Source organism: Pan paniscus, chromosome 6 (genome assembly GCF_029289425.2).
Source record: "Pan paniscus chromosome 6, NHGRI_mPanPan1-v2.0_pri, whole genome shotgun sequence".
Classification (NCBI taxonomy): domain Eukaryota; kingdom Metazoa; phylum Chordata; class Mammalia; order Primates; family Hominidae; genus Pan; species Pan paniscus.
The window spans coordinates 7,141,932-7,168,094 of NC_073255.2; the positions used below are offsets into that span (position 1 = coordinate 7,141,932).

The 26,163-nt window shown below is 46.6% G+C and overlaps 1 protein-coding gene across 14 annotated transcripts in view; it reads right to left on the bottom strand.

Moving 5' to 3' along the window:
* Positions 1–26,163, bottom strand: part of MAD1L1 (mitotic arrest deficient 1 like 1) — a 425,682-nt gene that overhangs the window by 368,467 nt on the left and 31,052 nt on the right. Inside the window, exon 1 of one of the 14 annotated variants that reach the window (XM_055115669.2) lies at positions 17,229–17,247. The exons of the other annotated variants lie outside the window; for them this stretch is intronic. The gene's annotated coding sequence lies outside the window, so the exon portion shown is untranslated. Of the gene's footprint in view, positions 1–17,228; positions 17,248–26,163 lie in introns of those variants that run through there. 14 annotated transcript variants of the gene reach the window in all.

Sequence of the window (26,163 nt, forward strand, 5' to 3'; positions counted from 1 at the left end):
TAGCTGGGCATGGTGGCACATGCCTGTAATCCCAGCTACTAGGGAGGCCGAGGCAGGAAAATCACTGGAACCTGGGAGGCGGAGGTTTCAGTGAACCGAGATGCCGCCACTGCACTCCAGACTGGGTGAAGAGTCAGACTCCGTCTCCAGGAAAAAAATAAATAAATAAAAGAGTGAAATATTGAACATTTTCCCCCAGATCAAAAATAAGAACAAGCTATCTGCTACCACCACTGCTATTTCACGTCGTACCAGAGGTCCCGGCCAATGTAACAATGCGATAAAAAAGAAACAAAAGGTATAAAGCTCAAGAGAAAGGAGTAAAATTGTCTTTATTTGCAAATAGCACTATTTTTACACAAAAAAGCCTAAGGAATCTTAAAAAAAAAAAAACTTACTGGCACTAAGACTGAATTCAGCAAAGTCACAGGACACTGTCAAAACACTAAAACTATACTGTCTCTATACACGAGAATCCAGCAAAGTCACAGGACACTGTCAACATAGTAAACTATACTGTGTCTGTATACTAGAATCCAGCAAAGTCACAGGAGACTGTCAACATACTAAACTATACTGTCTCTATACACGAGAACCCAGCAAAGTCACAGGACACTGTCAACATACTAAACTATACTGTGTCTATACAATAACAGCAAATATTGGAAAGGTGACATTCTTCAAAATTCTACTCAAATTATCATCAACAATACAAAATTCTTAGGATTAAATTTATTAAAAGATAGGCAAGATCTCCTTTAAAAAACAAACGCTAGTAATCACTGTTTGCTTGGTGAGCTGTGTGGCCAGGGTTGTGAAATCAAAAGAGACACCCGGCCTTCTCCAGGTGAACTATGAATCGCTAATATGTTATTAAAGGACGTATTTCGGAAATGGTGCGCTTCAGTGGAAATCCCTGGAGATCTGTCAATGCCTTCACATTCCATAATATGTTTTAATGTCAGGAGAAACACAGACCAAAATGCTTATGAAATAGTCTGGTCAAGTTTTTCTGTATCCGAGTCCTTCAAGTGCTCTCCCTGATATCAGGCAGTAACAACACAGTGTTACAGCCACAGTTTCAATGACCTAAAATGATTAGCCACATTACTTCTTTAATTTGAATCTGGCACTTTCTAGGCCACTGGTTCTCAAATGGCCTAGTGCTATGCATTCATGTATAGCAGACGTATTCATGAGGTTTTATGAAATTAAAAATGGTTCACTCTATCTCAGACTTACCCAATCTCTTCATTTGATATGCTTTGGTATATTCCGGGAATATTTTGTCTCAACATCATACATCTCGGGACTGTTTTCTTCATAAAAATTATGTTCACCCATTTCAATGAATCAGATGTTAACATCCACTGACTTCTTTGAAACAGGCTGAATCATTACCCTTAGTAATATTTTGTCTAATTTTTTAATCGCCTTTTTATCTTTGTTTTGGATGCCACAGAAACAACCCAATTTCCACATTAGTTGCATTATTATTAAAACCACATCAGACATTTCATGTTTGAAAATTATATAAAACCTCATCAGGCATTTCACACTTAAAAATTATCAGTAAGAAATTAACCGTTGCCATCAAGTCTTTGTCATCTGTGAAAAGTTTCTGCTCAACTCTGAAAACGCCTGCCTGAAAGCTCGGGATAAACTCACAGGCCAGAGTTTGCATCTTCAACAAGAAGGGCGGTCTCAGTGGCTCTGGAGAAGGACTGCAGCCGACATCGCCACGACTGAGACCTGTGGGGACAGGCTCTGGAGGCAACAGCAACACTTACACCACTTCCAAACACACCAGGAGGTTGAGTCCACATTTCCAAATTCACTTTAGGCAAGAAGCAATGGTTTCATGAGTTTATAAACCCTAGATCTAACAGGATAAGAATTAATTACACAGAACTAAATGAACTGAAGAGGGAAGTTTTATTGAGGTTATTTGTGGATGTTGGTTTTATATTCTATTTTCTGGATACAAGGGGAAGTGAATGCGCTTTCTTCTTAAGCTATTTAACCTACAACAATTTGTTGAACTCAGCTTTGATAAAAATGAAATATTTTCAAATGACCTCTGACCTTCAGTGGTACCCCGGAATTCAGAAACTCTTACTGAGTCTCCTTAATTTTCATAGCAGTAGGTTCAATAAGAACCTTTCCTCCTTTTTAACGTGATAGAATTGGACAAACCGTACAACCAGCGCCTTACCTGCGTGTCATCTGAGAACAATGCTCATTCAATAAAGCATGACAAACCACTCTGAAGGGTCAAAGATGGCTGTGCGTATGCAGCCAAAAGCAACAAAACTCTCCCATCTTCCAGATGGTTAAGACCACTTGCTGGAAAGACAGGAACCTCAGGATACTGGGAGGACCTCAAGAATAGGGGAATTCACCCAAATGTACAGGTAGAAAACATAAATTAATTTATGTTTTCTTCAGGAAGAAAACATAAAATAAATTTGCAACCATGAAATGGAACAGTTCTTAAAACACAGAAATTAGGCTGGGCACGATGGCTCACACCTGTAATCCCAGGACTCTGGGAGGCCAAGGCAGGCGGATCACCTGAGGTCAGAAGTTCGAGACAAGCCTGGCCAACATGGGGAAACCCTGTCTCTACTAAAAATACAAAAATTAGCCGGGTGTGGTGGCGGGCACCTGTAATCCCAGCTACCTGGGAGGCTGAGGCAGGAGAATCACCTGAACCCAGGAGATGGAGGTTGCAGTGAGCTGAGATCACGTCACTGCACTTCAGCCTAGGCGACACAGAGGGAGTCTCAAAAAAAAAAAAAAAAAGAAAGAAAGAAAAGAAAAACTACTATCACAAATGAAAAAATTGATGAATTGGATTTCATCAAAATCAAAAATTTTTACTCATCCAAAACACCATTAAGATCTCAGTAAAAATGTTAGAGTAAAAGCCTATGGAAGTTCACTCCACCATAAAAGCAACAGAAGAGTGACTAAAGCCGTCAGAATCAGCGTTTTGAACTCTGAAAACTAACCAAAGGCTTACAGCAATCCGGGAACCTTTGGTCAAGAAAATCAGGTGGCTCTCAAGAAGAGTGCGCCTGGGGCATTTTAACTCACCCTGGTCCCAGCCCCCACACCACAACTCCATGGTGGCCTTGAAAAATCAGTCTAGACTGGGCACGGTGGCTCACGCCTGTAATCCCAGCACTTTGGGAGGCCGAGGCACGTGGACCACAAGGTCAGGAGTTTGAGACCAGCCTGACCAACATGGTAAAACCCCGTCTCTACTAAAAATATAAAAATTAGCCGGGCGTGGTGGCGCATGCCTGTAATCCCAGCCACTCGGGAGGCTGAGGCAGGACAATCACTTGAACCCGGGAGGCAGAGGTTGCAGTGAGCCAAGATCGCGCCATTGCACTCCAGCCTGGGCGACAACAGCGAGACTCTGTCTCAAAAAAAAAAAAAAAGAAAAATCGCAGTCTAAAAAGAAAACAAGAAAAATTTTTTTTCTAAAAAAAAAAGAAAAAAAGAAAATCCCCAGGATAGAGGGAACAGAATGGGGCTGGCATCTCTCAAAATACCATTCCCAAAGAAGAGTTATTACTTGACCCATTTGGATCACTTACTACCTTAAGATCCCAATTAAAAGTCCTGTCTTAGGCCAGGCATGGTGGCTCATGCCTGTAATCCCAGCACTTTGGGAGGCCAAGGCGGGTGGATCACCTGAGGTCAGGAGTTTGAGACCAGCCTGGCCAACATGGTGAAACCTCATGCCTACTAAAAATACAAAAAATTAGCTGGGCGTGGTGGCAGGCACCTGTAATCCCAGCTACTCGGGAGGCTGAGGCAAGAGAATCGCTTGAACCTGGGAGGCGGAGGTCGCAGTGAGCCAAGATCATGCCACTGCACTCCAGACTGGGCAACAAGAGCAAAACTCCGTCTCAAAAAAAAAAAAAAAGAAAGAAAGTCCTGTCTTGATTTCACCTCCCCTAATCTCTCCCAGGTCAAAAACTTGGTCGGGGAATGAGTCTGTCAACCACTTCAACATCACAAATGCTTGAGTGACAGCAGTGGCAAACAAAAGACTCGCCAAAACGCTGACACAGAAAAGCTAAGAAATGAGCTGTCCCATGGGGACTGAGATTCTAAGGGGCCATGTCCATGCGTGTTGCGCACAGGCTCGGAAAGGCCTGTGAAGGCCCTGGGTTCTCCCTCCTGCTCACCTTGAAGCTCTGAGCAAGCAGGAAATGAGGGCAAAGGCAGAGTGGCCACCACCTGGCCCAGCGTGCACCGGAGCCCCTCATCAAGGACTCACCAGTTCCAGGTATCTCAGGAAATCTCTGGCTAATATTCATTCTGAGACTGGCCTTTGCTTAAGACCGAGTATCTAGCCTAAAGCATGCCGACCTTCCAGACAAGCATTAGAGGCAAACAAAAAACTGTCCACAGATCAGAGACTTGATGGCCATGGTTAATTTATGACTGAGAGTTTTCAAATGTGAAACGTCTAGTGAGGTTTTGTAATAAAAATAGTGCAACTGTCAAGGAAACTGGGCTTGTTTCTGTAGCATCTGAAACAAAGTAAAATGCCAATGAGAAAATTAGACAAAATATCTCTGGGGATAATAATTGTTGTCAGATTGTTCACTGCTAACGTATAATATTAAACATTATCTTATATTAAGTATAATATTAAATACTGATCTTGTATCCTGCAACTCTGTTGTACTTGTTAGCTCTAATAATTTTGTAAATGTGTATTCTTTCAGTTTTTTAATGTATAAAATCATATCTTCTGCAAATAGAGACAGTTTTCTTCTTCCTTTCCAATCTGGATGTCTTCTATTTCCTCTCCTTGCATAAACGTCCTGGGTAGAGCCTCCAGCACAATGCTGAAGAGAAGTGGAGAAAGCACGTATCCTGTCTTCATTTTTCTTCTCTCTCTGCTTTATTCCCCTTACTGGAGAATCCTGACGGACCTATCTTCAGGTTTGCTGATTCTTTCTTCTGCTGCTCAAATATGCTGGTGAGCTTATCTAGCAAATTTTCATTTCAGTTGCTGTACTTTTCATCTGTAGAATTTCTATGTGGTTTCTCTTTATAGTTTCTTTTTATTGATATTCTGCTTCTACTGATTGCTTTCTCCACCATGTATGAATTATACTTTCTTGCTTCTTGCATGTCTTCCGAATTTTGCGGCAACTCTGGAATCAGATTCTCTGCCCTTGCCAGGGCTGGCTGCTGGTGCTGCCAGCTGTAGTTGTTTTTTACTTGTTTCATGACTTTTCTAAACTAATTCTGTAATGTTTGTGTCTCTGTTCTATGCGGCCACTGACGTTTCCACTCAGTTTCACATTAGCCATGAGAAATACAAATTAAAAAGCACATAAGATTTAAAAAATGCTAAATATCACTAATTATCAGGGAAATGCAAATCAAAACCACAATGAGATACCACCTTACTCCTGCCAGAATGGCCATAATTTAAAAATCAAAAAATAACAGATGTTGGCGTGGACGTGGTGGAAAAGGGAACACTTTTACACTGCTCGTGGGAATGGAAACTAGGACAATCACTACAGAAAACAGTACAGAGATTCCTTCGAGAACTGAAAGTAGAGCTACCGTTTGAGACAGCAATCCTACAGAGGAAAAGAAGTCATTCTACGAAAAAGACACGTGCACACGCATGTTCACAGCAGCACAATTTGCAACTGCAAAGATACGGAACCATGCTAAATGCCCATCAACCGAGTGGATAAAGAAAATGTGATCTCTCTATATATATCATAGAATACTACTCAGCCATAAAAAGGAATGAAATAATGGCATTTGCAGCAACCTGGATGGAGGTGGAGACCATTCTTCTAGTGAAGAAACTCAGGAATGGGAAAACCAGACATCTCACGTACTCACTTATAAGTGGGAGCTAAGCTATGAGGACACAAAGGTGTAAGAGGGATATAATGGACTCTGGGGACAGTGAACACTGCTCAGGTGACAGGTGCACCAAAATCTCAGAAACCACAACTAAAGAGCTTTTCCATGCAATCAAACACCACGTTCCCCAAAACTATTGAAATAAAAAATAAAATCCCATTAAAAAATAAACTCCTACTGATATAAACAATGAAGATTATAAAATGTAACTGGAAATAACTTTTTGTCCCACAATAAGTCATTGTTTAAATTATGGTATATCCATCCAATGAAAAATCATGCAGTCATTAAAAAAAAAATCCACTTTAAGATACCACTCCACACCCACGAGGCTAACCATAAGAAAAAAGACATCATAATAAGGGTTAAAAATTCAGAGAAACCGGAATCTTCATATACTGCTGGTGGGAATGTAAAATGGTGTAGTTACTATGGAAAATAGTTTGGCAATTCCTAAAAAAGAAAGAGCTACCATGTAACCCAGTGTTTCCACTCAAGAGAAGTGGAAAAAAAAAGGTCTCATACAAACATCTGTACTTGAATGTTCCTAATAGCCAGAAAGTGAAACAACCCAAATGTCTACAGCTGATGAATGGGTCACTGAAATGAGCTCTGATGACACAATGGGGTATGACCACGTGCCATGTGGTGGAAGGGAGCGCTGATCCGCGCCACAGGGTAGATGCCCCTTGAGAACGTGCTGAGAGGAAGGCGCCGGCACAGAGACCACCTATGGTGCAATTCCACTGATACACAACGTCCAGAACAGGTAAACCCAGAGACAAAGAGCAGAGGAGTGGCTGCCAGGGGCTGGGGAAAGGAGAACAGGGAACTTCGGCCAACTGGGCTTCCTTTGGGGACCATGACAATGTTCTGGAATTAGACAGTAGGTATGAGTGTACAACCTTACAAATATACTAAAAACCACCAAATTAAACACTTTAAAACAGACAAGCGGCAGGGCATGGTGGCTCACGCTTATAATCCCAGCCCTTTGAGAGGCCAGTGTGGGAGAACCACTTGAGGTCACAAGTTCAAGTCCAGTCTGGACAACATAGCGAGACCCTATCTCTACAAAAAAGAAAAAATTAGTCAGGTGTGGTGGCTCACACCTGTATTCCCAGCTACTCAGGAAGCTGGATCACTTGAGCCCAGGAGTTAGAGGCTGCTGTGAGCTATGATCGCGCCACTGCATCTTGGCCTGGGTGACAGAGCAAGACTCTGCCTCAAAAAAAAAAAAAAAAAAGAACAACAGTCAGTCTTACAGTAGTAGTCATGTATATTTTAATAATTTAAAAACTAAAGAAAATGACAAGCCACAGACAGGGCAAAAATGTTGACAAGACATACACTGGATGAAAAACTTGTATCCAGAATAAAGAACTTGGAAAAATCAATAATAGAAAGAAAACAAACCAATACAATTTCCCAAAAGACTAAGAACAGACACTTCCCAAGGAACAGATACAAAGCTATGTTTATTGCGGCACTATTCACAATAACAAAGACTTGGAACCAACCCAAATGTCCAACAATGATAGACTGGATTAAGAAAATGTGGCACATATACACCATGGAATACTATGCAGCCATAAAAAATGATGAATTCATGTCCTTTGTAGGGTCATGGATGAAGCTGGAAACCATCATTCTCAGCAAACTATCGCAAGGACAAAAAACCAAACACCGCATGTTCTCACTCATAGGTGGGAACTGAACAATGAGCACACATGGACACAGGAAGGGGAACATCACACACCGGGGACTGTCGTGGGGTGGGGGGAGGGGGGAGGGATAGCATTAGGAGATATACCTAATGCTAAATGACGAGTTAATGGGTTCAGCACACCAACATGGCACATGTATACATATGTAACAAACCTGCACGTTGTGCACATGTACCCTAAAACTTAAAGTATAATAATAATAAAAAAATAAAAATAAAAATAAAAAACAAAGCTATTAAGCAAAAGAAAGCACTCAGCTGGGCACAGTGGCTCACCCCTGTAATCCTGGCACTTTGGGAGGCCGAGGCGGGTGGATCACGAGGTCAGGAAATCGAGACCATCCTGGCTAACACAGTGAAACCCCGTCTCTACTAAAAAAATACAAAAAATTAGCCAGGTGTGGTGGCGGGCGCCTGTAGTCCCAGCTACTCGGGAGGCTGAGGCAGGAGAATGGCGTGAATCCGAGAGGTGGAGCTTGCAGTGAGTGGAGATCGCGCCACTGCACTCCAGCCTGGGCAACAGAGCGAGACTCTGTCTCAAATAAAAATTTTAAAATAAAAAAAAAAGAAAGGGCTCAACATATTCACTGACTAGGGAACTGGTCATTAGGGAACGTGAGTTAAAGCCAAAAGTTGGTAATGCCACACACCCGCTGGAATAAATAAAGGATGTTTTAAAAATAAACAGCCACACCAAATACTGGTGAAAATAAAATGCAAATGGAATCTCATACATTCCAGGTAGGAGCATAAAATCATACCACCACCTTGGAAGACAGTTTGGCAATTTCTTATGAAGTTATACACGTACTCATTAAAGGGCCCGGCAATTTGACTTCTGGGTGCTCACTGGAGAGAATGGAAACACAGGTGCACATGAGATGTGGATGTGAATTAACCACAGCTATACTCACAAGAGGCAGCTACTGGGAAACAACCCAAATGTCCTCGGACAGGAAACGGGGAAACAAACAAGCAGATTCGTACAAGTTAAAAATGAACCACTGGGCCGGGTGCGGTGGTTCACACCTGTAATCCCAGCACTTTGGGAGGCTGAGGCAGGCGGATCACCTGAAGTCAGAAGTTCGAGACCAGCCTGGCCAACATGGTGAAACCCCGTCTCTACTAAAAATACAAAAATTAGCCAGGCGTGATAGCGCATGCCTGTAATCCCAGCTAGTCGAGAGGCTGAGGCAGGAGAATCACTCGAACCCAGGAGGCAGAGGTTTCAGTGAGCCAAGATCACACCATCCCACTCCAGCCTGGGAAACAAGAGTGAAACTCCATCTCGAAAAAATAAATAAATAATAAAAATAAAATATAATGTACCACTCATCTCCCCAAAACAGGGCTGAACCTCAAAAGCACTCTGTTGTCCAAAAGCAGGGCCAGGACAAGGGTGAAGCAAGAGAGATGCCGGCGTACAAACTTTCAGGAGGTGATCGCTCGGAGAATCTCACTCTCGGGCCGTGCAGTGTAGATCCCACTCTCTCGCCTCCCCCTAGTCCCAGCCCAGGGCAAAAGATGACAGCAATTTAAGAATAAACACAGTACAATTCCATTTATTTACAATTCAAGAACACACAAAACTAATTTATGGTAATAGAAATCAGAACAGTGCTTGTCTCCCGGGGGTAGGAATTGATTGAAGGGACGAGAAGGAACTTCCAGAGATAATGGAAACTTTCTGCAGCCTGACAGAGGCAGTGATGACACAGGTGGTACATTTTCAATACTCACTCAATTATATACATAAGATCTGTCCATTTCACTGTATGTAATTATTATCTTAAAAAAAAGTTAAAGGAATAGATAGTTTCTTTTTTTAAAAGACCACATTGAATGCCACTGTCAAAGCAAGGGAACTACATCTGGCAACACAAAGGCATTTTCTAAGCCACGTGCATGCTTCTAGATTTTTTTTTTTCCTTTTTTTAATGCTTCTAGATTTCTAAACAAGTTTCATGAGAGAGAGACCATTTTAATCCTGGGAAGCTAGTGTGACTGGGGATTGAGGTGGAAAAGGCGAGAACGTGATGGTCAGGGTGAGGAGAGAAAAAAATCGAAATAACAGGCGAGAATGCGTCCTCTACCTCCATTTGTCATCTAAGCCACCGGACTCACCCCCACCCCCAGCCTACCTGTTCAGGAGGCCCTTGGGCCACGGTGGGCAGCATTTTCAGAGCCCTTGACCCCAGTCGGTCCATTAGGGAGGGTGCCTGAGAGCCTGAAAGCTACCAGGGCAGACAGATGTGCCTGCGGGCAGGAAGCACTGTCATCTGAAACATCTGTCACAGAAAGCACTGTGCTAAGAATACAGCAGCTGACTTTAAGGGCAAAAATTGGAAACACTGACAACACCAATGAATGTTATCAGAAAAATGGGCAATCTTAAGTACTGTTAACAGAAGTATAATTTTGGAACGTAATTTGGCAAAAATTATTAAAGTGTTAAATATTCATACTCTATGTCTTAGTATTCCCATCAATAAAAAGAATCTTTCAGATACACTTAAAAAATATGTTTAATGAAATGGTATTCACTAAATCTGTGTGTTAATAGCAAAAAGAAAAAAAGAAAAAATTGGCAACAACTGTAGTGTATGCTAATAAGGAAATAGTTAAAATATGTGCATTCTACGATGAAATAATGGCTACTAAAGAGTAAACACCAGACATTTCAAGTAACTCAATCCAAGGGAAAATAATATAACAATACAGGCCCTATGATGCCATTTGTTATGTACCTAAGACGTCCACACATATAAAAATTATGTAAGGACTTATAGCAAACTGCTAATGTTAACCTGGGATACAGCAGAATTTGAAAAAGCAGAGAAATCCAAGAAAGTTTCACTTTAATTCTGTACTGTTTGAGCTTTCTTTGTAGTGAGGATGGATTTACATTACACCTGTACAATATTTTTGAAGAGCATGTCACAGAGCTGTAGGATCACATGTGAGTCCAACTTGTGAGCCTCTTCTCGCCTTGAGGGACTAAGTGCTAGGACAACAGTTCACTAAGTGTGGTCTGCAGACACCATTCTAGGCAGTCTTATAACATCAAAACTATTTTCTTTTTCTTTCTTTTTTTTTTCTCTGAGACAGACTCTCGCTCTGTCCCCCAGGCTGGAGTGCAGTGGCACAATCTCGGCTCACTGCAAGCTCCACCTACCAGGTTCAAGTGATTCTCCTGCCTCAGCCTCCCCAGTAGCTGGGATTACAGGCATGTGCCACCACCACGCCCAGCGAATTTTTTATTTTTAGTAGAGACGAGGTTTCGCCATGTTGGCCAGGCTGATCTTGAACTCCCAACCTCAGGTGAGCTGCCCACCTTGCCTCCCAAAGTGCTGGGACTACAGGCGTGAGTCACTGTGCCTGGCCATCAAAACTATTTTCATAATAATACTAAGTGGACCACTTGAGGTCGGGAGTTCGAGACCAGCCTGGCCAACATGGCAAAACCTTGTCTCTACCAAAAAATACAAAAATTAGCCGGGCATGGTGGCGCACACCTGTGGTCCCAGCTACTGGGGAGGCTGAGGTGGGAGAATCACTTGAATCTAGAAGGTTGAGGTTGCAGTGAACCAAGATCATGCCACTGTACTCAAGCCTGGGTGACAGAACAAGACTCTGTCTCCAAAAAAACAAGGAATAATAATAATAAGCTATTATTTGCCTTTTTTCTTCTAACTGTGCTGACATTTGAACTGAAGATACAAAAGCACTGATGGGTATAACACGTTAGCGAAACAAACCAGGGGCACCACGTGGGGTCTCGCTATGCTGCCCAGGCTGGACTGCAATGGCTACTGACAGGCACAATCACAGCTCCCAACAGCCACAAACTCCTGGGCCCAAGCCATCCTCCCACCTCAACTTTCCGAGCAGCTGGAACTACAGGAGTACTGGGCCCAGTTAAAATATTCACTTCGTTAAATCTTAACCCCTTGATAAGATCTCAACATTCTGTGTGAAGAAATACAAAGCACACGTAAGACATTTCTGGTGCATACTAAAGTGCGATGGTTGGTCTTCCATGTTTGAGTTGTGAACTGAACTAGCCCTTTTTATGTAAAATATTTTACTTAAAAACTAACTGACCAACAATAGTTACTCAGGCTTGAGCATCTGGTAGACATTTTCTCAAAAACGAATTAAATAAACGTTATCATTTGAAAGAATACAACCACGAGTATTTGTTGACAATAATAAAACTCAAGCTGCCAAACACATATCTAAATTCTTAAAAATTTGTATCTACCACCACAAGCTTGATGGATTCCTAACGTTTAAAGACTTTTCAATAACTTGTGGTGATTAGCTTGTAATTTCTTTAATAAGGTATAATAAAAGACCTACATAATTCAGTGCGTCAATATTTTCAAATGAGCAATGTATGATGTTACATAACCATGCATGGATAAAGGTCCATTCAAAGTGCAAGAAACCAATGAATTTTAGTACAACAGTTTGAAAAGATTATTCCGTACCACAACTAACCTTCCAGAAACCACTACGTGTGGAACACTTGCTGTTAAGATGTCAACACCACCCAAAGCCATCTAGACATTCAATGCAATCCCTATCAAGACCTAACTAAATATTTTGCAGACATAGGAAAATCTATCCTAAAATTCATATGGAATCTCAAGGGACCCAAAGGTCCCTTGCCAAAGCAATCTTGAAAAGTTAGAACAAAGCTGAAAGAGTCACACTTTAAGTCAAAACTTACTACAAAGCCACAGTAATCAAAACAGTGTGGTGCTGACAGAATGACAGGCATATGGACCCATGAAATACAGTAGAGATCCCAGAAATAAACACTTTCGTATGCTCAAATAATTTTTGACAAAGGTGCCAAAACCATTCAATGAGGAATGGACAAGCTTTTCAACACATGGTGCTGGAAAACTGGTCTCCACATGCAAAACAATGAAGTTGGGCCCTTAAACCATACACAAAAAATTAACCCAAAACAAATCAAAGACCTAAATGTAAGACCTAAAACTACAAAACTCTTAGAAAAAAACAGGGGAGAAGGTTTACGACATGGGATTTGGCACAGATTTCTTGGATATGACATCAAAGGCACAGATAACAGCAAAAAAAAATAGACAAATGAAATCTTGGTAAATTTTTAAATTTTGTATATCAAAGGACACTATCAACAGACTGAAAACACAACCTATAGAATGGGAGAAAATGTTTGGAAACCGTATCTGTAAGAGAAAAATATTCAAAACATACAAGGGAACTCCTAAAACCACAATGAAAATAACACGATTCAAGAACAGGCGAAGAACCTGCATAGACATTTTTCCAAAGAAGACACACAACTGGCCAAGGAGCACATGGAATGGTGCTCCACACCACTAATCATTAGGGAAACACATATCAAAGCCAGAACAAGACACCACCTCACACTCATTAGGATGGCTACCACCAAAAAAAAAATCACATCACATGGTGATGATGTGGAGAAACTGGAACTTCTGTGCACTGCTGATGAGAACGTAAAATGGTACAGCCACTGTGGAAAGCAATGTAGTGGCTCCTAAAATAGTTAAAAGTTGAACCACAGGATCCAGCAGGTTGAAAGCAGGGGCTCTAAGAGATATCTGCACGCTCATGTTCAGAGCAGCTAAGAGATATCTGCACGCTCATGTTCAGAGCGGCATTATTCACAGTAGCTACAATGTGGAAGCAACCTAAGTGTCCATCAACAGGTGACTGGATAAGAAGAACGGATCGTCTATCCATACAACAGAATATTACTCAGCCTTAGAAAGAAAGGACATTTTGGCACATGCCACAACATGGATGATCGCTGAGGACATTATGTTAAGTGAAATAAGCCAGTCACATAAGGACAAATATTTCATGATTCTCCTTCTATGAGGTCCCTACTGTAGTAAAAAATCACAGAGGCAGGAAGCAGAATGGTGGGTCCCAGAGCCAACGGGGGAGCACAGGGAGCGAGCGTTTAATGGGTACAGAGTTTGGCTTTGGGAAGATAAAGTTTTGGAGGTGGATGGTGGTGATGGTTGCACAGCAATATGAATGTTCTTAAAGCTACTGAACTGTACACTTAAAAACAGTTAACAGTCAATTTTATTGTATATGTATTTGACCCAATACAACAAATCGGGGAAAAGAAAAGCATCCTCCTCAACCTGATGAACAGTATCTCGCAAGACCCTAAAACTAACCTCATGCTTCAGGAAAATCTAAACGCTTTCCCTCTAAGGCTGACAAGGCCAGGACAGCCATTCTCACCATGCCCAGGTAAAACTGCACTGGAGGTCCCAGTGAGTGCACTAAGGCAAGAAAAAATAAACGAAATAAAAAGTAAATGGGGGGAAAGAAAACAAACTGAAAGCTAAATCTAAAATTTATCTGAAAATAAAAAAACTAAAATAGCCAAGACAATTCTTACAAAGAAAAAGCTGGAGGGCTTACTATGTTCTTTCAAAGAGTATTAGGAAGTGACAGTAATTACGACCTTACCATACTGGAGAAAGGACAGACACATGATTCAATGAAAGAAGACCTCGAGCAAAGGCCCATGAATGTATGGCTGACAGGCTTTCATCAGAGGTGCCAAGGAAATTCAAATGGGAAACAGACATACGTATTGTGGGGCAGGAAGGCGACCCTCAACTGTGACCACACTACACACAAAAATTAACTCAAAATTAACAGTAAAGTTAAAGCTAGAAAGTTTCTAAAAGCTTGGGTTAGGCAGATACAAAAAACACAAACCATAAAGAAAATGAATTGATAAATCAGACTTAGCAAAATTAAAAGTTTTTACCCTTCAAAAGACACTAAGAAAATGAAAAGGAAGCCACGTACTGGGAGAAAATATTCACCATACATCTGACAAAAGACTCTGTCATGAATATATATAGTACTCTGCCAACTCAGAAGATGACAGTCCAATTAAAAAATGGGGAAAAGACTTTGAAAAGACACTTCACAAAAGAAGATATATGGCCGTCAAGTTAAGTACATGAGTAGATGTTCAACATCATTAGTCACCAGGGAAACAGGAACGAAGGCCACAAGGAAATACCGCACACACCCACCAGGATGGCTAAAGTGAAGGTGGCCAATGAATGCATTCGGGATGCGGGGCCAGCGGAATTCAATGAAAGAGCTCGGGATGTGGGGCCAGTGGAATTCTCACACACGGGTGGCCAGGGGACAGAATTAGGCAGCCACTTTGGCTCATCAGCTTTTTCTAAAATTAAAACATACCATATCACCCAGAGGCCCCACTCCTAGGTATTATCCCAAGAGACAGGAAAACATACATAAAGAGACTTGAATACAAATGTTCACAGAATCTTTATCTGCAAGAGCAAAAAACCGGATTAAAAATTATGGTATATCCATTCGATATAACAAGGACAACCGATACAAGCAACAAATGTGAATGAATGCTTTTCAGAAAACATTCTGCCAGTGAAATCACCAGACACAAATGACTGCATGACATATGATTCCATTCCCACATAATTCCAGACGAAACAAAACCACGGTGACAGCCAGACTGAAGGCAAGTACGCTGGGAGCCTGTTACCTCCACCTGCCACTAGGAAGTCGCAACAGGCAGCATGAGTCCAGACACAATAGCAAACAGCCCTCCTGGAAAAGTGGGATTTCTCAAAGAACAGGAACATGGCCCTTTGGAAATTTCTTGTTTATTTCACATAATGGTCATTTAGAGTTTGTTTTTACTTTTTTAATAATACAAATGTATCTAAAACTAGGGTGGAGGCTCACACCTGTAATCCCACCATTTTGGGAGGCTGAGGCAGGCGGATCACTTGAGCTCAGGAGTTCGAGACCAGTCTGGCCAACATGGTGAAACCCCGTCTCTACTAAAAATACAAAAATTAGCTGGGCGTGGTGGCAAGTGTCTGTAGTCCCACCTGCTCCAGAGGCTCAGGTGGGAGAATGGCTTGAGCCCAGGAGGCAGAGACTGCAGTAAGCCATGATTGTGCCACTACACTCCAGCCTGGGCCACAAAGCAAGACTCTGTCTCAAAAAAATTAAAAAAAATTAAGCCGGGTGCAGTGTCTCACGCCTGTAATCCCAGCACTTTGGGAGACCAAGATAGGCGGATCATAAGGTCAGGAGTTCGAGATCAGCCTGGCCAACATGGTGAAACTTCGTCTCTACTAAAAATACAAAAACTAGCCGGGCGCAGTGGCAGGCACCTGTAATCTCAGCTACTCGGGAGGCTGAAGCGGAAGAATTGCTTGAACCTGGGTGGCAGAGGTTGCAGTGAGCTGAGATCGCGTCACTGCACTCCAGCCTGGGTGACAGAGAGAGCCTCTGTCTCGATAAAAAAAAAAATACATAAAATAAAACTTAAAATTAAAAACTAAAATTAAATCAGGGTGGAGGTAGCACGTTAAATATAAAGCCATGGGGTTTTTTGGGTTTTTTTGTTTTTTTTTGAGATGGAGTTTTGTCCTGATTGCCCAGGCTGAAGTGTAATGGCATGATCTCGGCTCACTGCAATCTCTACCTCCTGGGTTCAAGCGATTCTCCTGCCTCAGCCTCCCAAGTCATTGGGATTACAGGCACATGCCACCACGCCCAGCTAATTTTGTTATTTTTAGTAGAGACAGGGCTTCACCATGTTAGCCAGGCTGGTCTCGAACTTCTGACCTCAGGTGATCCACCCACCTCGGCCTCCCAAACTGCTGGGATAACAGGCGTGAGCCACCACACCCGGCCAAATCTGCGTTTTAAGCTGACAGGGAAGACACACCAGCAGCTATGATCGTGCATGCCCCTCTTCCATCTTCCGAAAGACAAGAGCTCTGAGTATTGAAAAACAATTCAGGAAAACCATCAGCCACCTAAGCCGGTAGAGCAGCAAAGATGAGAATGAAAGTGTGACTATGCCCAGGCTCCTAGGGAACTGATTCTCCACAGAGTAAAGTTTTTTAAAAAATTCTAAGGAAGGGCGGGGAGAAGGGTGGTGTTTCTCCCCACCTCCCTCATGCTCCTAAACTAACGTCATGCCCCAAGGAAACGAGAGAAAAGGATGTCATTAATAAATTTATACCAAGTTTCTTTTCAATGGTGCTGAAAAGTATATGCAAATCCATCTGTAATTAGGTTTAAAATTCCATTTCATGGGATAATCAGACTTCAAAAAACTCAATTTTAGTTTTAATCAGATTTTAACAAGGATATTAAGTCCATTTCGTTTAGAAAAGGAAAAAACTGTGAATTTAACACAAAATGTATTCAAGCTTAGCCCTGGGAGATAATTAAATAAAATTAATTTGGCAAGGGTTGTCAGTAAATGGAAGTGCTCCAAACAGTGGTTCATGTTTTTGATGGAGACAAAAGCAACTCCTCACAGTACAAACAGACCCGGAGCTCAGCACTCGTGGAGGAGGGTGGAGCCTCTTCCCAGGGGCAGGGAGGCTGGAAACCCTAACCCAACCCTCAGTCAGAACAGGGACTCACACGCCCCACAGGAAGCCCAAACTGAGGCTGACAGGTGCAGGCTCACAAACCATCGGCCCAAGCCACGCCCCAGCATACTCACTTGCCCAAGCAACCGGGGTGAGACAAGGGCCACCCAGCTCCGACAGCCACACGTCCTGGAGAGAAAGCGTCCCCGCCCAGAGGACGGTCCTTGTCCTAGAACAGCAAGGCCCTCCAACTCTTGGTCCTCAAAGCCCTTCCCCGCCTCCGCCCCCAGCACCACATTGCTGTGCTGAGTTTCAGCACAGGGACCGTGCGTCCTGCTCTCTGCTGCATCTCCCAGCCAGTATACACCACGGTACGTCATAAGCCCTCAACAAATATTTGTTGAATGGAACAGACGTGATCACAATATGTGCTCCTGGGAACCCTCGGCTACCAGAAAAAAAGGCGAGACAGAAATGAGCACTTCTCAACCCTGGGAGCAAATTTATAAGGGTTTTATCCCTTCAAAATTATTACCAAGGGGTAACACAGCCGCGGGTAACTCCAGATTCCTCCGGAAAACCTCACTGTGCACTGCCAAGGCTCCAGCCAGAGCAGGTGCTGAGCCGCGATCCGGGAGACGCCAGTCTCACCCTAGGCTCTCTTCCACAACCACCCTCGGGCAAGGCCACACCGTCGCCCAACTGTCCCAAATCTGGAAAGGAAGAAACCACCATGATGCTGTGTGGGCAGCAAAAGGCTCTGCATGGGAAAGAAAAGCTGCAGGGAAAAGGCAGCAAGGCTCTGCATGGATTTTTTTTTTTTTTTTTTTTTTTTTTGAGACGGGTTCTTGCTCTATCACCTAGGCTGGAGTGCAGTGGCATGATCTCGGCTCACTGCAGCCTCGGCCTCCTGGGCTCAGGTGATCCTCCTGACTTGGCCTCTCGAGTTGTTGGGACCATGGGTGCGTGCCACCATGCCTGGCTAATTTTTTTTTTTTTTTTTGTATTTTTTTGTAGAGATGAGGTCTCACTATGTTGCCCAGGCTGGTCCTGAACTCCTGAGGTCAAGCAATCTGCCTACCACCTCAGCCTCCCAAAGTGCTGGGATTACAGGCGTGAGCCACTATGCCCAGCTTCTGCATGGATTTTTTAAACCAAAATTAAATGGCTAGCCCTGTATCCTCAGGTAGGAGTTAGCAGGCATGGCCTTCAGGCCAAACCTACTCCCACCCCAGCTGTCTTGAAAATAAAGTCTTACTGGAACACAGCCATATCCATTCATTTACGCACTGTCTACAGCAGCTTTTGCACTAAAATCAGTGACAGTCCTGTTTCATCCTGGGTCATCTCAGTTTTCACAGGAAAGTTCCCACCTCCCAAGCAAAACTCCTCAGTCCCAGAAAAGCCGTGAGGGCTAATCACCCTATTCTGGGCTAGAAAGGCAGAGCCAAGTAATTGTAACAGAGACCTTATGGCCCCCAAAGCTACAAAGTAAATATTTACTATTAATACCCAGCCCTTTACAGAAAAAACTTACCAGACTCTGCCCTAAATCCATCCCAACCTATCATAGGTACCCACTGTTTAGTTACAGAAACTCAAAGAAAACCTAGCATACTAAATGATGAAACAAGAGAAAGTACATTTTCTATTATTAAAAGTCTTTGGGCTGGACGCAGTGGCTCATGCTGATAATCCCAGCACTTTGGGAGGCCGAGGAAGGCAGATCACCTGAAGTTAGGAGTTCAAGACCATCCTGGCCAACATGCCAAAACCCCATCTCTACTAAAAAAACAAATACAATAATACAAAAATTAGCCAGGCGTGGTGATGCGCACCTGTAGTCCCAGCTACTCGGGAGGCTGAGGCAGGAGAATCGCTTGAACCTGGGAGGCCGAGGTTGCAGCAAGCAGAGATCATGCCACTGCACTCCAGCCTGGGCAACACAGCAAGACTCTTTCTCAAAAAAAAAAAAAAAGTATTTGAATCTAAAGCTCAAGCTTAGAAAACTTACAGATAACTTAGCAGTGACCCCTACTGGGTTATCTATGCCACTTCAGCTAAGCTCTCGTAAACAATAAAAACACCTAAACTAAAAGAAATGCTTGTAATAGCTACCAATGACACTCTTTTCAACTCAGTCTACTAAAAATACCTACTTTTCTTATCCGAGTCAATAAAAAGTGAGCTTTGATTTAAAGGAACCTAGTTGATACCTGCATTTTGTAATTGCAATCCTAATAAAAGGCAAAATACTCCTGAGACCTAATTGCAGTAAACGCTAGCAATGCAGGAAAAGTAAAAACTAGAAAGAGCAAATGGGAATACCAAGAATTGTGCGTCAAAATGTCCTCCACATAGACTCGTAAATAATTCCTATCAGCTCAAAAGCAGACAAACAGCAGCGCTCTGAAAAATTACACGGGGTGGAAGCCTGCCCCTCCCTTGCTGTGGGAGGACTGTTTGATTCCATGAAACTGAAGAGTAGTTTGCACCTGATAAAAAATTAATTGCTAATCTTCTAACTCAGCCACCTCCGCGAACAAGATAGTATTGTGTTGCAGCCTCAGAAGTTAAACGCTTCCTCTCCCAAGTAATTACTGCTCTTACTCTACCTTGCAGAGAGCCTCCTCCCACTGAAAACCAAATCCCAGAACTGCCAGGAGGTGCTTGGCTCCCAGCAAAGGCAGGCAGGTCAGCCCTCCAGCAGGCTGGTAGGTCCTTCTTGCCAAAGTTCGGCTGGGAGCCATCAGGTCTGAAAGAGAAGCTATCAGCTGATGGGCTTCATGCCCGCACATGTGCTGAGTTCTGCTCAGGCTAAATGGATGGCAGCTCCCAACAGAATCCTTTCAGTGCCAGCATCAGGCTGATCAGCTCACAAAAATGCAGGATCCAGCTGCATGGCACCATGTGGCCAGCCAGATGGATGGAGGTTATTGAGGGCACAGCCCACCATGCTCCAGGATCAGCCAAGCATTCCAGTAACAGGGCCACAAATTCACTGGATGCCCTTGGGCCAGTCAGCCCCTCCCAGAACCCAGCTTAGTCCACAGGGTTCTGAGGAAGAACAAATGAGACGCTGATTATCAACAGGCTTTGTCAACTACACAGCAGCTCTCTAGAGCCAACCACCACCATCAACAGTGCCATCCTGCCAGCAAAGTGAAGACCCTCTTGAGAACAGGGTCTGTCTTTAAACAAATAAACTCTAGAAACACTTGTAAGCCACCTGTTTCCAAACCAGGGAAAACGTCTGGCCTTCATTCCCACCAGCGTCATTCATATCCAACAAGGCCGTCTCCAACTAAGATACTCCCGCAAAATGCTCCTGCGGCATCTTCCAACTGATTGCATCTGAGGAGGCACCCCTGTTGTTTTCATTGTTTAAAGCTGTCTGTGTGTGTGCACTACGTGGGCAGACTGTGCTGTGCTCGTCACAGCGTCGCCAGAGCCAGCCCAAAGCCTGACAAACGGCAGGTCTCCAAATAAATGTTCAGATGAACAAACAAACGAGCGTCTCCAAAATCACAGTGCTACCCACAGACACTGTGGTCACAAAGGAACAGGCATTCACCTGAAGAGGAAACAGAAAAACAGGGAGAGTCTGGCCTTCAACACGAACCCTCTTCAGAAGTCAGAAGGCCTCCGGCTGGGCTCCCTGCTCACGGGAACAGTGCAGCTCAATTCTAACTCTCACTACAACGCGGCTGACTCCACGGCTCCTCCTCCATGAGGCTCTCAACTGACAACAGGAAACACCGCCCACCCTCCCCACACTTCGGGGCTGCTGAAACCTGCAGCGGGTCAGACAGCCCCAGGGACTTCCACCAGCAGGGTCCTGCCAAGGCGCCAGGTCCTCGCCCTGCGAATTCAGTGAGGAAAGAGGCCCCTTCACAATTGGCGGATGTGCTCCTCCCTGATGAAGACCTTCTGCGGCTCCTGTGACCTGCAGGATGCGGTCCAAACCACCCTCAGGACAGGACAGATCCCTGCCAACCTGTCCAGCTTCTGCCACATCCCAGGAGAACTGTGGTTAGAACCAGCTGGAGCCACACAACACTGTCCGAACACGCAGCATCTGGCCAACCTGTGTGCTGCCAGCACCCACCCTACCTGGAACATGCCGCCAGCCTCTCAAGTGTCATCTCTTCAGGAGCCACGCTTGACCTAGCAGACATATGCCCAGCTAGATCTGAGAGGACTGGAAAACAGCCCCTGACTTATAGCTGTATCCCCAGCACCCAGCACCAGGCCTGCACACCTACGTGTTCAAGAAGCACTCACCAGTGAAGAAGAGGAAGAAACCCCACTGCTCTGGAGGCTTCTAGCCTCTCCTCACTCCTCCTCTCATCTCCCGCCCCGACCCACGCATCACTCCGCCGACGCCTGGTACACACGACGTGCACTGCACAGCCACCTTCTCCCTGCACACAGGGGCCCAAGCTCGGACACAGGCACGACCAGGACTGGCGGGTTGCAGAGTTCTCTGACCCGGTGGGGCACTGGCCCTCAGGCTCAAAGCCACCTGCAAACACCAAAATCTCTCCAGACTCGGGCCAGCTGTCTGCTCCTCTGGCTCTGCCACTCCCCTAGGCCGGCTCATCCCTGCCCCTCACTAGGCAGGGCAGCCCTAGGGCTCCTCTAGGAGCCATGCAGGCCTGACATCGGCTGCTGTCTGACACCTCCTTCTGGCTACATCACTGACACTTCAAACACACATTCCCAAAACAGAGTTCACAACCCCTCCCTGCCTGAGAGCCAAAACTGGTCCTAGCCCCCGGGTCCCAGCCCCCAGGTCCCAGCCCCCAGGCCCCAGCCTGTGACTGACCCCATCTCCCTGCACCCACAGGGCCCATCAGCCCCTCCTCTAAGAGCAGGCCTGGGAACAGGCCCGGGACAGGGCAACCACACCCAGTTCTGCCCCACAAGCGCCCCCGCTCATCCCAAGGTCCACCATGAGTTTGGGTTTTTTTTTTTTTTTTTTTTGGAGGAAGGGTTATCTTTATATTTTTATTTTTAAAAATAGAGATAGGGTCTCACAGTGTTGCCCAGGCTGGTCTTGAACTCCCAGGCTCAAGCGATCCTCCCACTTCAGGCTCCCAAAGTGCTGGGATTACAGGTGTGAGCCAAGGCACCCAGCCCAGCGTGGATTTGTGCCAGGAAGAGCCAGCAGGAGCTGACCAGCCCCATGGAAGCCTCCAGGCCGGCTGCCTGCTCTCATCTCCCAAGAGCCCACCTTTGCTTCTGCCAGCCATTCACGCTCTCCACAGGCTGCAGCCAGGTACACATCCCCCTTCAAGCAACAAAACCACTGCCTGAGCACCTGGCCTGCTCTAACCCCAGGGCTGAGACAAGGGGGAGCCAGCCACACACAACACCAGGAGCGCTGGCATTGCCGGAGCAAGGAGCCCGTGATGGCCATCCACCCGGGACAGCAATCGCGCTCTGCGGCATGAGGCTTTCAACAGAGGCGAGTGCTTCCTGGGGGTCAAGAGCACGGAACACACACTTCAGGCCCCCTCTCCAGGCTGCAGGCCAACAGGCGTCCATGAGACAGACACTCCCTGATGTGTCCCACTCAGTTCTCCTGCCGTTGAGTGACTCTCCCAGGGAGGCCCAGAGCCACATGCTCTTGGTAGCCCCTACTCCTCCAGGTGTTAAAGCAGGTGCCCATGTACAGTCCACAAGCACAGGCCATCAGGCTGGGCAAGGATGGGCGAGGAACCAGGCCCCTGCCCTTTGGGGCTCAGGTGCTCCAAGCTACAGAATAGGGTTCCAAAGCTCCAGCCACTCGGAGGACACACAGGCCACAGGAAGCCGGCGACCAGTCCACAGAGAGATGCGCTGTGGGGCCCGACAGGCTGAGGTCAGGCAGTGGGATCCCCCCTTCACAGTCCTCCCGGCCTTGGGCGGGGCTATCCAGGAGGGGGCTGCCCCTCCCTGCCAGAGTGCACTGGGGCCTGTATGATGCCAGCCTGAGAAAGATGCGCAACTCCAGCTCCACCTGCACGGAGATGCCCCACAGCAGATCCCTGCCAAAATGGCATTTGCAAAGCGAGGAAACTGAGCCCCAGGAAGGCCACAATGATCAAAAACGGTCTCACTGCAACTTCCAGATACATTTTCTAGGCCTCTGGTTTTGGCCTTTTTAAATGTTGGCATATGGACTAAGGAATGGAATACCTAACTGCTTTCCAAGAAAGGAGTTTGTTACTTCTGGGTCACAGATTCCACACGTTCACCTTTCTGGCCTTCATACCTCACGTGTCACAGCCAAGACTCCTAGGAGGTCCCCTGCCTGCCGTCATGAAGGGCGCCTGCAGCCTGGTGCGCCACCCCCACACGCCCTGCACGCGGCAAACTGCTCAATAAGGACTGCAGTGAACACTTTCTTTAAATCATTGATGGTTTTCTTAATCATCTTAGAATCACTCTGCTACACGGATGTCCCTGGAGTTTCGATTCCTAAATCAGCAGTCTTCCACTCCGCATCCGCGCCCCCGCAGTGCCCCGTCTGGCAAGGGCAGGGGTGCCTCCCAGACAACGGAAACCAGACGAGGGCCAGGCCAGGCAGACACACCGGGCAGCCACTGAACTGCTGGGCCAAGACCTCCAGCCTCCCAAACCCAGATTCCTGGTCCTAGGAGACGGCTTTCTCAGCTGCAGCCCAGACTCCGCGGTAAGGCCACAACCCAACCCACCACCCACCTAGGTGCTTCCCAACGCCATGCTGGCCAGCAGGGCCCACACTCCGCACCATCCAGGTCAGCTGGACCAGTCCCCAGCTTAGGGCAGACAGTGAAGCCTGGATGAAAGGGACGGGAGAGCCCCCTGCAGTCACTGGTGACAAATCCCCCAGAGTTCCAGGAAGCCACACTCACAAAGGCCCGAGGGCAAGGGAGGGGTAACTGCCCAACACTCTCCATGAAGCCAAGGGTCTCAGAGCTCTTCCCACGCCTGCCCTCCATCCTCCACCCCTCCCGGGGTGCACCCACGACAGGTGGAGGGTGAGGAGCGGGACCAAGGCCTGCCGGCCAGGTGTGCACCACCCTATGCTAACATAGCACGCGGGGCGCCCACCCAACCACCCCACACCCGCCCCGGGCCGCCTGCCACCCTGGAATGCAGGGTGGACACTTGCGTTCACCTGGAACCTCTTCTCCACCTCATCCACATCCTCCTCAGGACTCCCCACCAGACGAAAGTCCCATGGCAACAGCCTGATCTTGTTCTCCACTGGGCCCCCGACACCAGGCACCAGGCCTGCACACAGGGGGTCTAAGGAAGGTTCGCTGGCCTGGCTCGGAGCCCTGCTCCTCAGCACCTGGCTGTGTAACAGAGCCCCAGGGTCCACGCACAGCTGCCAGTGAAGGTCTCTGCATTCTGCCCAGGTAAGACACGCACACGGTACTTCTGATCATGGGAGATCAGAGCTCTGCACCTGGATAACAGTGGAAACATCGTCAAACAAAAGCCAGGAAAGTCAGATCACTTAGTCCACATGAGCCACCCCACAGGCTGGTGCTGACCGGCTTGTGATGAAGTGATCATCTCACAGCACTTCTGTGAAAGCAAGCCCGCTCTCCCCACCGCGGCTCTGCACAAACGGTGCTACCACGAGTACCGCCTGCTTCATGCACACGGCCCCCCTGCAGCCACTGAGCGTGCAAAGGCTGGTCCACCCTTCGGCCCAGCCTCCCCTCCCGCCTGTCCAGCAGAATCAGGGCACCTGATTCCAGGTGACCACACCAGTGAGAAGCGTGCAGGAGCTGGGAGGAGCGGGATGCGGGTGCCCAGTGACCGTGAGTTCCAGGAATTCAACAGCTCAGGATCTCCTGTTCCTCCCAAGAACCCGGGCCACGCAGGGTAGGTGGAGGGCGGGAAGGGTGGGTGGTGCAGGCAAGACCAGCAGCTCCTGACACAAATGACAGCTACAGCTGGCTGCAGGGAGTGACCCCAGGTGATCCTGTAGAGGTCACACCTCACAGTCCCAAAGCTGACGTTGAGGAATGTTGGGTGGGGAGCCGTGGAGCCCCGTAGCCTGCCTGAGACCCCAGCTCTCCGAAGGCCACGGCACTGCTGGGAAGTCCTCGGAGAGAAGGGCAGGTAGTGGTGGGCTGCCCAGAGGAGGCCTTCAGCTTCTCTGCCTCTGGCCCTCGGCTGGCGCTGGCTTCAAGCCGCCTGTCAAAATCCCCCTCCTACCAGCCCTGTCACAAAGCTGCCCAGACCCTTCCTCCATTCCACGCCAGGGCACTCCCTGCTCTACCTGTAAAAGTAGGGACGTGGACACCCTGGGAGCCCCTAGCCCACAAGGAGGGGACAGCACGCAACAGGACCCCAGTAAGCACCCATGAGTAAAAACCAGCCCAGATACCACCAGGGATGCCACCGCCTCCTCTAAAATAAATCCTGGAACCTACGGCAGCCGGACTTGTCTAAAGCCTGTCACTCTGGCCTTAGACTTTTTAAAATCAATTTAAAAAGAGACCTACAAGTAGAAGAGCCCTATCTACAAAGCTTGGAGAAAAGCCCCAAAAAGAGCTCCGAGACCAAGTGATAGCGTTTCCACCCCGACACGCCACAGAGCACTCAGCTGTCTGTGCAGCCAGGCACATGCGGGGGTGGAGCCCAACGGTCTCTTCTGGGAAGCCCTTCTCTCGCCTCTCCCTACGGGGTTCCAACACCCACAGCACCGCCCCCAGACTCTGACAGTCTCCAGCCTGCCTGACCGTACCTGGAATGAAGCCCAAGGGCGGCGTGAGCCTGTCAGCGCTGCTGGGAACGCCCATCCGAAACTTCACAAGGGGGCGGAGAGGGGCACAGGCTGCACCCCAGCCAGGGCCGTCGCCAAAGCGAGGCAGCTGTCAGGAAGCTCTCTGCTGGCCTTGCTTTGGGGGTCTCGCTGGGATAGTGCAGGACCCCAGGGGGGCCCTGTCACAGCAGCCAAGAGCACTGGAGGCTCCGCCCATACATCACCAGCAACTGCAAGGCAGAGAGATGCCGTCGCTCGGTGCTCCACTCTTCAAAGGCTCAGCACACGCCTACTGCACGTCCGGCTCAGGGGCGCTA